The following is a 12,151-nucleotide window of genomic DNA, read 5'->3' as shown; positions in this document are numbered from 1 at the left end:
ACAAATTTGAGAAAGGAACACTTTTTAAAGACAAGTCATATTTTTAAAATAGCCAAATAGAACTTGAAAAATGAAGTGCAGTTATTGAAATTAAAATTTTATGAATAGATTAAACAGCTGGAGAGAGACTACATAAAATAGGTTCTACACAGTGGTGTGCTGATAGATGTTTAATAAGTAGCTGTCCAGGATGGGGGAAAGCCCTGTTCTGTAGCATTTACTAATTTCCATGGTGTGAGTGCTCCCACCATCGGTAGCCAATTTTAAGCTACCAATGTGACGTCAGTGAACTGGGAAGAGACGTGTACAGTTGCTTCTCATGAGCTGGTATAAACCAGCTCCTATACACGATTGGATATATAACTGAATAAATTACCCAGAATGTAACACAGAGAGATGGAAAGATAGGAATGTATATAGGACACGAAGGACAGGCTATGCAGGTCTAATACATGTTTAATCATCATTCTAGAGAAGAGGAGAATGACTAAAATGTTTCCAGAATTGATGAAAGTCATGAATTCTAAGATCTAGGAACACCACAGATAACATCCAGACACACACTATAATGAAATTGCAGAGCACCAAAGCCAAAGAGATAACCATAAAAGCATCCAGAGAAAAATATATCAACTACTAAAGAACAATAGTTCAGACTTCTTAAGAGCAAAAGTGGAAACCAGAAATAATGGAATCATCTTCAAAGTACAGAGGGAAACACTGCCAAGCTAGAGCTGAATACCTAGTTAAAGGATTATTTTAAAGTGAGGCCTAATAAAGACACTTTCAGACAGCAAAAACAGTTTGCCATCAAAGGTAAAAGGAACGAAACAAAAAAATGTACTTTAGGAAGAAGGAAAATGATCCAGAAGGAACATGGACAAAGAAGTGGGTAAACATTTAGGTAAATCTAAGCCAATATTAAAACAACAAGAATAATAGTAATGTATGGTGATTAAAAGCCATCTGAACAGTTCTATTTTCTCACAAATACTAAACAGCACTTAATTTAATTACATTGCCATGTAGAAGTTTTAACCATATTTTGTTCATTTTTGACTTATAAATCAGGAAAAAACAGTAAACATTGTGATATAAGATTTACTTATTTTAATCCAAGTTACACTTTGCTAAACATACTGAAAATTTGACTGGGTTTTAAATTTGTAATGAAAGAGCCATAGATTCCTCGGAATTTTTTTTTTTAATTTTGTTGATCTTGCACATTCTATTATGATTCCAGGTCGTTACCTAAGCAAGGATTTCCAATTTAGGCTGAGCTGGGAAAGACGTTATTATATTAAAGTTTATGGTTATGAAAACTTTACCCCCACAACACTGGAAGTGCAGGACCTTTGTTTCTCCCTACCCGCATGCTGGTGACTTTTTACCACTAGGAGAGTTATGTACTCACTGTGACTCACAGAAAAAGATAAGGTTACTTTATACTGTCTCTCAATAAATGGAGCCAAGGATCCTTGGAGAAATTCCAGGACTGGGGCAGAGAAAGTACAAGATGAGCCTGGAATGTCTCATGATGCCAGAAAGTAAGGAAGTGCTCAAAACCTTATGGGGAACATGTGAAAAAGATACAAGAGGCAAATTACAGGAGGCGCCCAATGACTAAATCTGGGACAATTTCAGAAATGAAATAATGACAGTAATGGATTATAATCCATAGAATAAAACAAGAATCCATACTTACATAAATAAACAGTTGAATGAGTAATTATGTGAAGGAGAAGGGAAAGCTATTCCTCATAATTAATTAATTTAGAAGAGAAGATCAAAATTTAAAAATCACCATTTGCAAAACATCACAGTAATAGTTTCTCTTAAGAATCATCAATGGATGTTAAAATGAGCAGGTAAAAGTATGATGAGAAACAGGATATTCACATAGCCTCAAATATCACCCGCAAGATACTTATTAATTTCAAAGGAGAAAAAATAGAAACTTTACAGTGGAGAAACCTGGAAGACACCATTTTAACCAAATGATAAAAGTTAACATCACTAGTAATGAGACAGATCAACATCACATGTCTCCTGATGTAATGCACTGAGAAAGACACACCATTTATGTGGCGTGTTTTTGCTAAAAATGCACAACCTGAAATTAATAATGAGGAAACATCAAATTGAAGGGCACTGTACAAAATAACTGGTCAATACTGTACAAAATTATTAGGGTCATGAAAGATGAAAAAAGACTGAGGTATTGCTCCAAATTAAAGGAGACTAAAGAGGCATAACTAAATGTAATACATGATTGAGGATTAGATCCTGGGCCATAGTATTACAATGTCAATTTCCTTATCTTGATCATGGTTGTGTAGTTTTGTAAGATATTAACATTCGAAGAATCTGGGTGAAGGATGTACAGGAATTCTTTGTATTAATTTTCAACCTTTTAATAAGACAAATTATTTCAAGATGAAAATTATTTTACAAATCAAAGATTGTGTTATGATAGTTTCCTTAGACCTCTCCATCCTCCCATATTCTAAGAAAGGCCATTTATTTGTTACCTCCTTTCCCAGTTGTATCCACAGACATCAATGCATGGCTTCAGGAAAAGTAGGCCAAGTGCAATGCTGAAAAGGAAGGAAACAGTTTGAGTCTGAAGCACAAGGTTCCTACTGTGCTGAATCAGTGTGGTAGAGGCTATTAAAATGCCATCTTTTCCTACCTCCCACTCCTCTCCTTCCTCTGCCTTCATACCCTACATCCCAGACCGCTTTTAATCCTATTCGGAGGGTATACAGAGAGAAATAAAGAAAAAATAATAATGAATGGCTGTGTTCTTTGGCACATGAATAGCAGTTTCCCTTTCAGGACTTCAAGAATAAAAAATGAGAGGCTTTAAATCTTGCTAACTTGTGCAAGAATGTGCGCGTGTGTGTATGTGTGTGTGCATAGGTAAAAATGTAAACGACCACTATGGAAAGAACAATGCTGGCTTTTAAAATCTACTAAAGTAAAAGAAATAATTATTCCTGAATAAGGTATGTCAAACACCAGTGGGAAGAAAGAAGAGTAGGTTATTTTGTTTAGAGCTGGATGAATTAGGAAAATCCCTTTTTACAGCTAACTCAGAGATGAGCTGTTGTTGCCAAGATGTGGTTTATCAAACATCTAGGCTATCTCACAGGATGTGAGTTGGTTTAGCTTTGTAAAATAGCTCTATTTTTATTTTAGCCAAATCTCTACAAGACTCTCAGTCAGCTCCCTCCCCCACTAGAATGAAACAGCAACAACAGCAGTGAAACCTGACTGAAACAGCAGAGTAAATGTTGGCCAGAAGCCTGCTGTGATCCAGCCTGGCTTTTAGAAGGAGTCTCTCTCAGTTTGATTCATTGCTTCTCACAAGCCAGCTCCAGACTGCTTTTCTTGAGATAAAATAAGTTGTAGAAGTATAAAGGGAATGTTGCCACTGGTAATTCTTTTTACTTAAGATAATAAAAAGCACATAAAATTTCCATGCTCATATCTGACTCCTTTCCGGGTCTCCCTTCCTGATTCTAACACACTGTGGAAATGGTGCAAGGAAAAAAAAGCCACAGACAGAGTAGTCAGTGTGATTTCAGACCACATGACTCATTACTTGTGCTTCTTTCTGGAGCAGTCTGTTTTCTGTGAGCTGGCTTCACTCTGGCTAATCACTTGGCATGGTGAGATTTCACCTGGTTGCCCCTCTGGTGGCTCAGACGGGGCCTGGGGCATCACTGAATTTATACTGAAAATCAGATGGGCATCTGAACAACTCCCACAACACACACACACACACACACACACACACACTCTTAATCGGCATCAAGTAGTGCAGTTTCCTTTATAAGTGATGGGAGCTGCTGGCTGTTGTTTTTGGCTTGAGGCCGCATAGACGAGCCAGCCGTTGTGTAAGCATGGTCTGTCTGAATTGCTTTGGGGCTGTCTTCTTAGAAGTCTTCTTGCTGTTCATTATTTCGCCAGCAAGCCATAACTATTACTTTTTTTTTAGATTCCTCAATCTATGTTTTCTCTACTGTAAGATAGTAAAATGTAGAGAATCAGGGAGCCCTATAAATCTTGAAGTTTTTTTGTCTTAATTTCTTTAATTTGAGATTGGCATTTAAAACCATTGTAGAACTTGTGCACTTGCTAAGTTTAAACTACAATTTGGAGTGGGGGGTAATAACCAAACTGTTCTTCTCATGCTGTTTTAAAAGCTTCTGGTGTATATGCCTTTTTATTTTTTACTCATCATACAGTCTATTCAGAAAAATTAAAAAAAAACAAAACATTAAGTAGCTCTTGGCAGAAGGTCAAAACCAGCATTTCAGGGAAGGTATTTAAAAGTCTTTTAAGTGTGGGCTATTTGTATAAGCAATATCTGCACGTTTCTTATGACTGGGAAGGACTATTTTCACAGTCTTTCATGGAAATATTTCTAGACAATTTTCTGCGGCTTTTTTCCCTGAGCTCATTTATTTGCTTTTGCTTCAGAACACAGCATTTTAATGAGCAGTTTTATGAGCCTAACCTGCGTTCTGCAAGCTCCACATGACTGGATTCCTGTTGCACATAACCTTTGCCCTATTTTCCATTAAAACACAAGACTTTCCTATAATCAACTGTATACTATGACCTTGGAAGAAAAAAAAATGCAACAGATAGTTTAGTCTACTATTTAGTCTACTTTAGCACACTAAAATTGATTTTTTTTAAAAATTGATTGTTTCCTTATAGTTTTTAAAAGTGTACATATTAGTATTTTCATCACAAATTTATTTTGTAAGATGCCTAATTCAATATTACCATATCCCTCTGGGTAAATAACTCATTTAGCTATCTTTATAATCCACTGAGGGATGTACAAAGGCAAGATGAACCCCAAATCATTTTGGAATTATGAACATTCAAAACAAAATAAAATGCAAAGTTTTCTATCTCCACTTGGTCTTACATATAATAATAGGTATCAGGAAGTTCCTTCTTATAGCAAAGCTAAATCATCATCTGATGCATTTTGACTCCTCTTTGTGCTTTAATTCAAATGTAAAACAACTATTTTTCACTTTATACATAGGATCCTACTATTTTTATATAGAATAACTTTCTCTTCTATACCCTGAGACATCCAAATTTGTTTACTTTTTCCTCCAGGTTTTACTTCCAGTATTTTAATCCGTTTTCTTAATATCTGCTAAATATTCAAGCTCTCCCTTTCATTTGAGCAGTAGAGCCTCAGGCAGAATGCAGAGCCCCTGCAAGGGTCTAACAAGTACTAAGAACAATGGAGCTATTGTTGTGTAGCACACCCAGCTCCCCTCTGGATCATGCATTCCAGCCATGTTTGCCTTTTAAAACTACACTATGGGTTTAAGGTAGTCTGCGGTTGCTTGTAACACCTTGCTCTTTTTCTGCCCTGCTTACTTTAGCCAATCTGTCCTCATCTTATAATTCTGTTTACATTTTCTTCTTAGAACAAGGAAGGCACTCTTTAAAACAGAGTGCAGTAAGTTTAGGGCAAATGAAAGGAAATCTACTTCACGTAGCACATAGCAGGTTATAAACTTGTGGAACTCATTAGTCCCAAAAGGTGGGACTGGCAGGAAATGTAAATGAATTCAGAAATCTTTTAGCCAGATTTATGAATGAGAGCCACCAATGGCTACTAAGAAAACTGGGGCTATACCTGACTTTTACAACAGAAGTCAGAGAACAACTTTGAGCTCCCGCACAGGATGCCTCTTGAGACTTATTGGGGTGGCTGACCTTGGGTCTGGCCCACTATGGGATTTCCTGAGCATCCTGTGTCCCTTCTGCACTTGTTCTCAGTTTCACTGGGTCTCAGAAAGAACCAGTAAGGCTTATCTGGGAGAGGCAACTTTCTTTTTAAAGTAGAGACTAGAAGAAAACTTCATAACTTCTCCTTTCCCCTTCAACCATTTGCCTACCTTAGTGCCAATTATGACTGTCAGGGAATGGTGATGTCTGTCTAGTAGAAACTAGCTGAGATCACATTTGAATATTAAAACATAGATACTTTATTTTACGCTAAGTCAGACACTTCTTTTTCCTGGGAATTTTCAGGCCTGAGACCATAAATAGCATTTTTATTTCATCCTGTACACTATCCTCAGTAGAACCTTCAATCACTTAACTCCCCTGCTTTTCCCAGACCTATATCTCTTTACTGCAGGGTTTTCAAACTGGAGCACTTAAAAAATGCAAACGCTCCTGGCTTCACCCCAGATCAATTAAATCATAATATTTGAGGGTGGAGCCCACGTATCAATAGTCTTTAAAACCCATCCCAAGTAATTCTCTCAGCAGCCAAGTTGAGAGTCTTGACCCGACAAGTAGTGTTAGGTTCTCTCCTTAGCCTGAGCTCCCTGCTTGGCATCTCAGTGTTGTCTGTGACATCATTCTGCAATAGCCACTTCGCTCTGTTAAATGTTTATTAGTGATTATGGTGAAGCTCTCTACACAAGTCATCAATGCCAGGTCTTTATGCTTTTTCTGTCCTTCCAACCATGAACACTTAGTAAAAGAAAACTTGCTGCAAAATCTGGACCATTGCAAATACCCAACACTTATAAGACCCTGCCCTCCTTTCACTCACCTCTTTGTTGACTAGCCAATCACCTGCTCCAAAAATGATCTTCCATCACATCTGTCCCTCACTTTTCCTGTAGGCAAGAATGTCACCTCTTAAGAGAATACAGAAGCCAACCAGAAGAAGCTGCCCAATACCTTTATCTTTACCTCAGCTGAGCATTCTTCCACCATTCTCTTCTTATTCTTCCTTTAAATTGTTAAAAAGAAAAATTCCACTTTCATTTATTAAATATAATTGAGTACCAACTGTGTGTAATACATTAAAATACAGGGGAGAAGACCTATTAGAAAGCAATTAACAATAATACACAAAAAGAATATAAAGCCTTAACGATACGAAATATTTAATAAGCTATGAGTGTCTAGGAAAGAGGGATCATTTGGGCCAGATCTTGAATAATGAAAAGATTTTAGCAATCAAATATCAGGCAAAAGGGCATCCAGATTCAAAGGGGCAACATGGCTAAAGGCATCAAGTCGTGATGTGCATGGTTTGATTTGGGAATAGCAAAAGGTCTGGTATAACTGGAATATGGCATGGAAGGTGAATCTTTCTGAATATTTCTCCTTTACAGCATACTGAATCTCATTTGTTTGTTGTTATTTCTAGTGTCTTTAGTCTTTTGCCTTCTGGCTTCTTTTTAAACTTCATATATACACGTGTCTTCCCTGGCCTAAAAGAAACATCTTTGACCCAACCCTGATATCTTGATAAACACCGTGCCATTCCCTTCATTTTTCTGCCAAACTTTCACAGTATGACTTATACTTTGTTTCAGCCCCCTTTCCACATTGTCCACCTCACCCTCCTAATCCAGCTTCTGGCCCCCCTTTAATCCTATCCACAAACCCCCGTCCCCACAGAAAAGCTCTGTTAAAGATTCTTACATCATTCAGACAAACCATTGCTAGCCCTCATTCTATTTAGCCTCTTAGCAATATCTGGCACTGTTAATGACTGCCTTTTTCTTGAAAGCTTGTTTTAGCTAAAGTAGCCTGGGATGATGCATGATCTTTGAACCCTCCTCACCTTTTTTTAACTCCTTATGGTCTCCTTTGCTGGCACATCTTCCACCTCCTTAACTGTGAATATCCATCCCCAAATACTTTCCTCCCTCTCTTTCTTGTTTCATTCCATTATTTATTGTTTCATTCTGAAAGCATTTACTGAGTACTCACACTAGGCCAGGCACTTTGCTAAACACAAAGACAAATTTGTTTTTTTCTGTACGCTCATTGCTTTTAAGAATGTTTTCTGTTCTTATGGCTCCAGCTTCCAATTCTGTATGAAAGATTTCTAAATCTACATTTTCTGTTGTGGCTTCTGAATGCTCATTCTGTGATTCCAGTTGCCACCAGATATGTCCTTTGCATCTACAAAATTTACTAAAAAATAAACTCATTTTTTCCATAAAAACCAATTTCTCTGCCTCAGTTTATTTGCCCCAATCTATGAAGTCACCATATCAGTCTTCAATACTGGACATCTGAGCATATTATTTTACTCTTAATAGATTTTGTATCCAATCTGTCACAATTTTCCAATAATTTATTCTTGAGAATGCCTTTATGATCTACTGGTTACCTCTCCATTTTTATAGCAACCCACTTGATCCAGACTTCACACATAGTTTCTTACTAAAGACAATAATTGATCTTCCTGCTTCCAGCCTCACTCTCCTTAAATAAATTCAGCCTGCAGTTGCCATACTAATCTTCCTAAAACACTGCTCGAGCACATCCTTTCTGGTGACCTTTCAAGCCCACCACATTTCATCTCATCTCCTTAGCCTAACCCAAGTTCTCCACAATCTGACCACTCATTTTGCAATTCAGCCATATACTCTTCTTCTCAACATATTTGTTACCATGTCCTCCCCAGTATTTTCCCTAACACATCAAACTAATTTCCACCTCCATTCCCTTTGTTTCCCTCACCTAGATGCCTTCTAAAGGTCTGCATGCCCCAGTACAACCAGGCCAAGTCTCACTCACTTTCTTTCCGTAGCCTTCCCTGGTTCCTGAAACCTCTAGAAAACTCTTCTCTCTTGAAAGGCTGTATATAAGGGGGTCATTTTCTGCTATATAACATTAGTATCTAGTCTGCATGTCAGTTTTGAAGTAGATGCCTTTTTCTAACTCAAAAAGAGGCAGTTAAGGAGTAATTATTTAGCCTCTAGATCTAAATACCAAATTATAGGAAATACAAGGAGTGGAAGAGCACATTAAATGATATTCAGGGGATGCAATCAGCCAAATCCACACTGGGGGATTAGACAGAATCTATAGGACAAAAAAAATTTTTAATAACAACAAATTGCAAGAGCAAGAAATAGAGAGATGGAGAAGTCTGAAGATTAAAATAGACATAAGAGAAATATCTACCAATCACAGTGACATGGTTTGGATCTGTATCCCCACTAAATCTCATGGCAATTGTAATCCCCAGCGTAGGAGGTGGGGCCTGGTGGGTGGTAACTGGATCACAGGGATGGATTTCTCATGAATGTTTCAGCATCATCTCCCCTTGGTACTGTCCTAGTGACAGTGAGTGAGTTCTCATAAAATCTGGTCATTTAAAAGTATGTGGCACCTTCCTGCTCCCTCTCTTGCTCCTGCTCTGGCCATGTGAAGTGCTTGTTCCCCTTTCACCTTCCACCATGATTGTAAGTTTCTTGAAGCCTCCCCAGAAGCCAGGCAGATGCTAGTATCATGCTTTCTGTACAGCCTGCAGAGTGCTGAGCCAATTAAACCTCTTTTCTTTATAAATTACAGAGTCTCAGATATTTCTTTATAACAACACAAGAATGAACTAATACACACAGTATATGGACTTATTTCAATTCAAACTCAAACACATAACCTTAAAAACATTCTTTAAAGACAATTGGGGAAGTGTAATATGAACACTAAATATATAATAATGTTAAAAATTATTAATGTTTTAGATAATAAAAATAGTATTGTGTTTATGTTTTCTAAGGGTTCTTATCTTTTAGGATTATACATTGAAATATTTACAGATAAAGTTATGTGATGTCTGAGTTTGCCTCAAAATAGTTGAGAAGTATAGACGGAACAAGCTAGGCCATGTGGTGAATTGTTGAAGTTGAGTAACGAGAGATTAATTTGTACTGTTCTTTCTATTCTATCTACTTTTACATATATTTAAAATTTCTCAAATTAAAATATTTTTAAAGTAGTCATTGATGTTAAGAAATTCTTGTTAAATATTTTTGATGTGATAATGGCACTGTGGTTATGATTTTTGAAAAGGAATTTTTATCTTCTAGAAATACCAACTGAAATATTCATGCATGAAATGAAAATAATGTAGACATTGATGTCGTTGCATTTTTAAAGATTATAATAAAATGAGGCAAAAAATGTTTAAATTGTCATTTAAAAATTTCTTATCCCCAGAAATATATCCATAAACCCCAAGGTGAGAAAACAATACTTTAGACAGTTATATAAAGCCTGTTCTGTGTTTTGCCTGTTTATACCTAGAGACTACATAGCAAGCAAATCTGTGAGTTGCACATCCTGTAGATGAGCACATAGAGAAGAGTCAAAAATAACCAAACACTGTACATGAGAAGTCATAATCTTTAAAGGTACAGGATTTGTCTTAAGAGTAATGGCTTTAAAAACTGGATTATATTCCAGGTAACATCAACCTTCAATAGATATACATTCAGACATGCTAGTGCCAGATAAAGCGGCTAATACCTGTAATCTCAGCTAGTTCAGAGGCGTAAGCAGGAGGATTGCTTGAGGACAGGAGTTTGAGACCAGCCTGGGCAACATCGCAAGACCCTGTCTCTAAAAACATTTTTTTAATTAGCTGGGCATGGTGGCATTCACCTGTAACCCTGCTACTTGGGAAGTTGAGGTAGGAGGATTAGTTGATCCCAGAAGTTCAAGTGAGCTGTGATCACACTACGTGACTGCACCCTGGGCAACAGAGCGAGGCCCTGTTTCTAAAAAAAGTAAAAAATGAATAAATAAACATGCTAAAGTATTCCTTGCTTTTGAAAAACAAAACAAAACCAACCAAATACAAAGAAAACTCCAGAGGCTTTCCCCAATATCAATTTAATTCATAAATTTAGTATTAGCCCTCCAAAAAACTTTTCAGTGAAATGTTGATGATTAGCAAATTTATCTGATTTCAGGAAGAAGAGTCTTGTCTCTGTGATTAGAATATTCATGAGCAATCAAATGGCCAGTAAGTTAATATCAGAAGCTAGCTGAATGTCTGGAAAACCTACAAGTTAGAAAATCATTCATGGGTGCTCACTTTAGTAGCACCTATACTAAAATTGGAAAGATATAGAAAAGATTAACACAGCCCCTGCACAAGAATGACATGCAAATTCAGGAAGCATTTTGTATTTTTCTGAATGAGAAATTTAATAAAGAGATACATATTATAAAAAAGAACTAAACAGAAACCTTGGTGCTGATGAATTCAATGATTGAAATAAAAAATACAATTGAGAGATTCAACAATAGACCAGATCAACCAAAAGAAAGAATTTTTAAACTTGAAGGTGAATATTGTGAAATAACCCAGTCAGAAAAAAAGAAAAATAAAATAAAAAAGAATTAAGAATGCCTACAGGACCTATTGGGACACCACTAAGTGAGCAAATATTCACAGTATGAGAATTTCAGGAAAGGCATAGAAAACTTATTTAATGAAATAATAGCTGAAAACTTTGCATGTCTTGATAGAAATATAGAATATCTAGATCCAGGAAACTCAAAACCCCAAACATATTAAGTTCAAAAAGTCCTCTCCGAATCACATTATAGTCAAAGTGACAAAAGTCAAAGACAAAGAATTCCAACAATAGCAAGAGAAAAGTGTAAGTCACAGATAAGGGAATCCCCATTAAGCTAACATTAGATTTCTCAGCAGACACCTTATAGGCTAGGAAAGAATAGGATGATAAATTCAAAGCACTGAAAGAAAAAAAAAAAAGATGTTAGCCAAGAATACTATACCCACAAAATCTATACTTCAGAAATGAAGGGGAAATAATGTCTTTCCCAGACAAACAAAAACTGAGGAAATTTATCACCACTAGACCAGCATTACAAAAAATTATTAAAGAAGTTCTACACATGGAAGGAAAAGGATGATAATTCTACCATCCTAAAAACATGCAAAAGTATGAAACTCACTCATAGAGCAGATACACAAATGATTAAGGGAAAGGAATTTAATCTTGTCATGTCAGAACACCACCAAACTGCAAAGATAAATAATGAGAGAGGAAAAACAGAAACAAAGGATATACAAAACAATGAGAAAACAAAAAAGATGACAAGATTAAGTCCTCTCCTAACAATAATAACCTTGAATATGAGTAGATTAAATTCCCAAATTAAAAGATATAAATTGGCTAAATGGTTAAAAATCAAGACCCAGCTATATGCTGCCTACAATAAACTCACTTTACTTATGAAGATACACATAGACTGAAAGTGAAGGAATGAAAATATATATTCCATACAAACAGAAACCCAAAATGAG

General features: G+C 36.3%; 1 protein-coding gene and 1 non-coding gene across 9 annotated transcripts in view; both read left to right on the top strand.

The window, feature by feature from the left end:
- DNM3 (dynamin 3) overlaps window positions 1-12,151 on the top strand; it is a 575,478-nt gene that overhangs the window by 513,305 nt on the left and 50,022 nt on the right. The window lies entirely within an intron of this gene.
- On the top strand, window positions 10,902-11,008 carry LOC129023063 (U6 spliceosomal RNA). Its single transcript, XR_008496655.1, has one exon. It is a non-coding gene; the product is annotated as a U6 spliceosomal RNA (small nuclear RNA).

The sequence above is a fragment of the Pongo pygmaeus genome, chromosome 1 (assembly GCF_028885625.2).
Source record: "Pongo pygmaeus isolate AG05252 chromosome 1, NHGRI_mPonPyg2-v2.0_pri, whole genome shotgun sequence".
In the NCBI taxonomy this organism is placed as follows: Eukaryota; Metazoa; Chordata; class Mammalia; order Primates; family Hominidae; genus Pongo; species Pongo pygmaeus.
The sequence above is the reverse complement of the archived record's forward strand: the minus strand, read 5'-3'. Positions and strand labels throughout refer to the sequence as shown.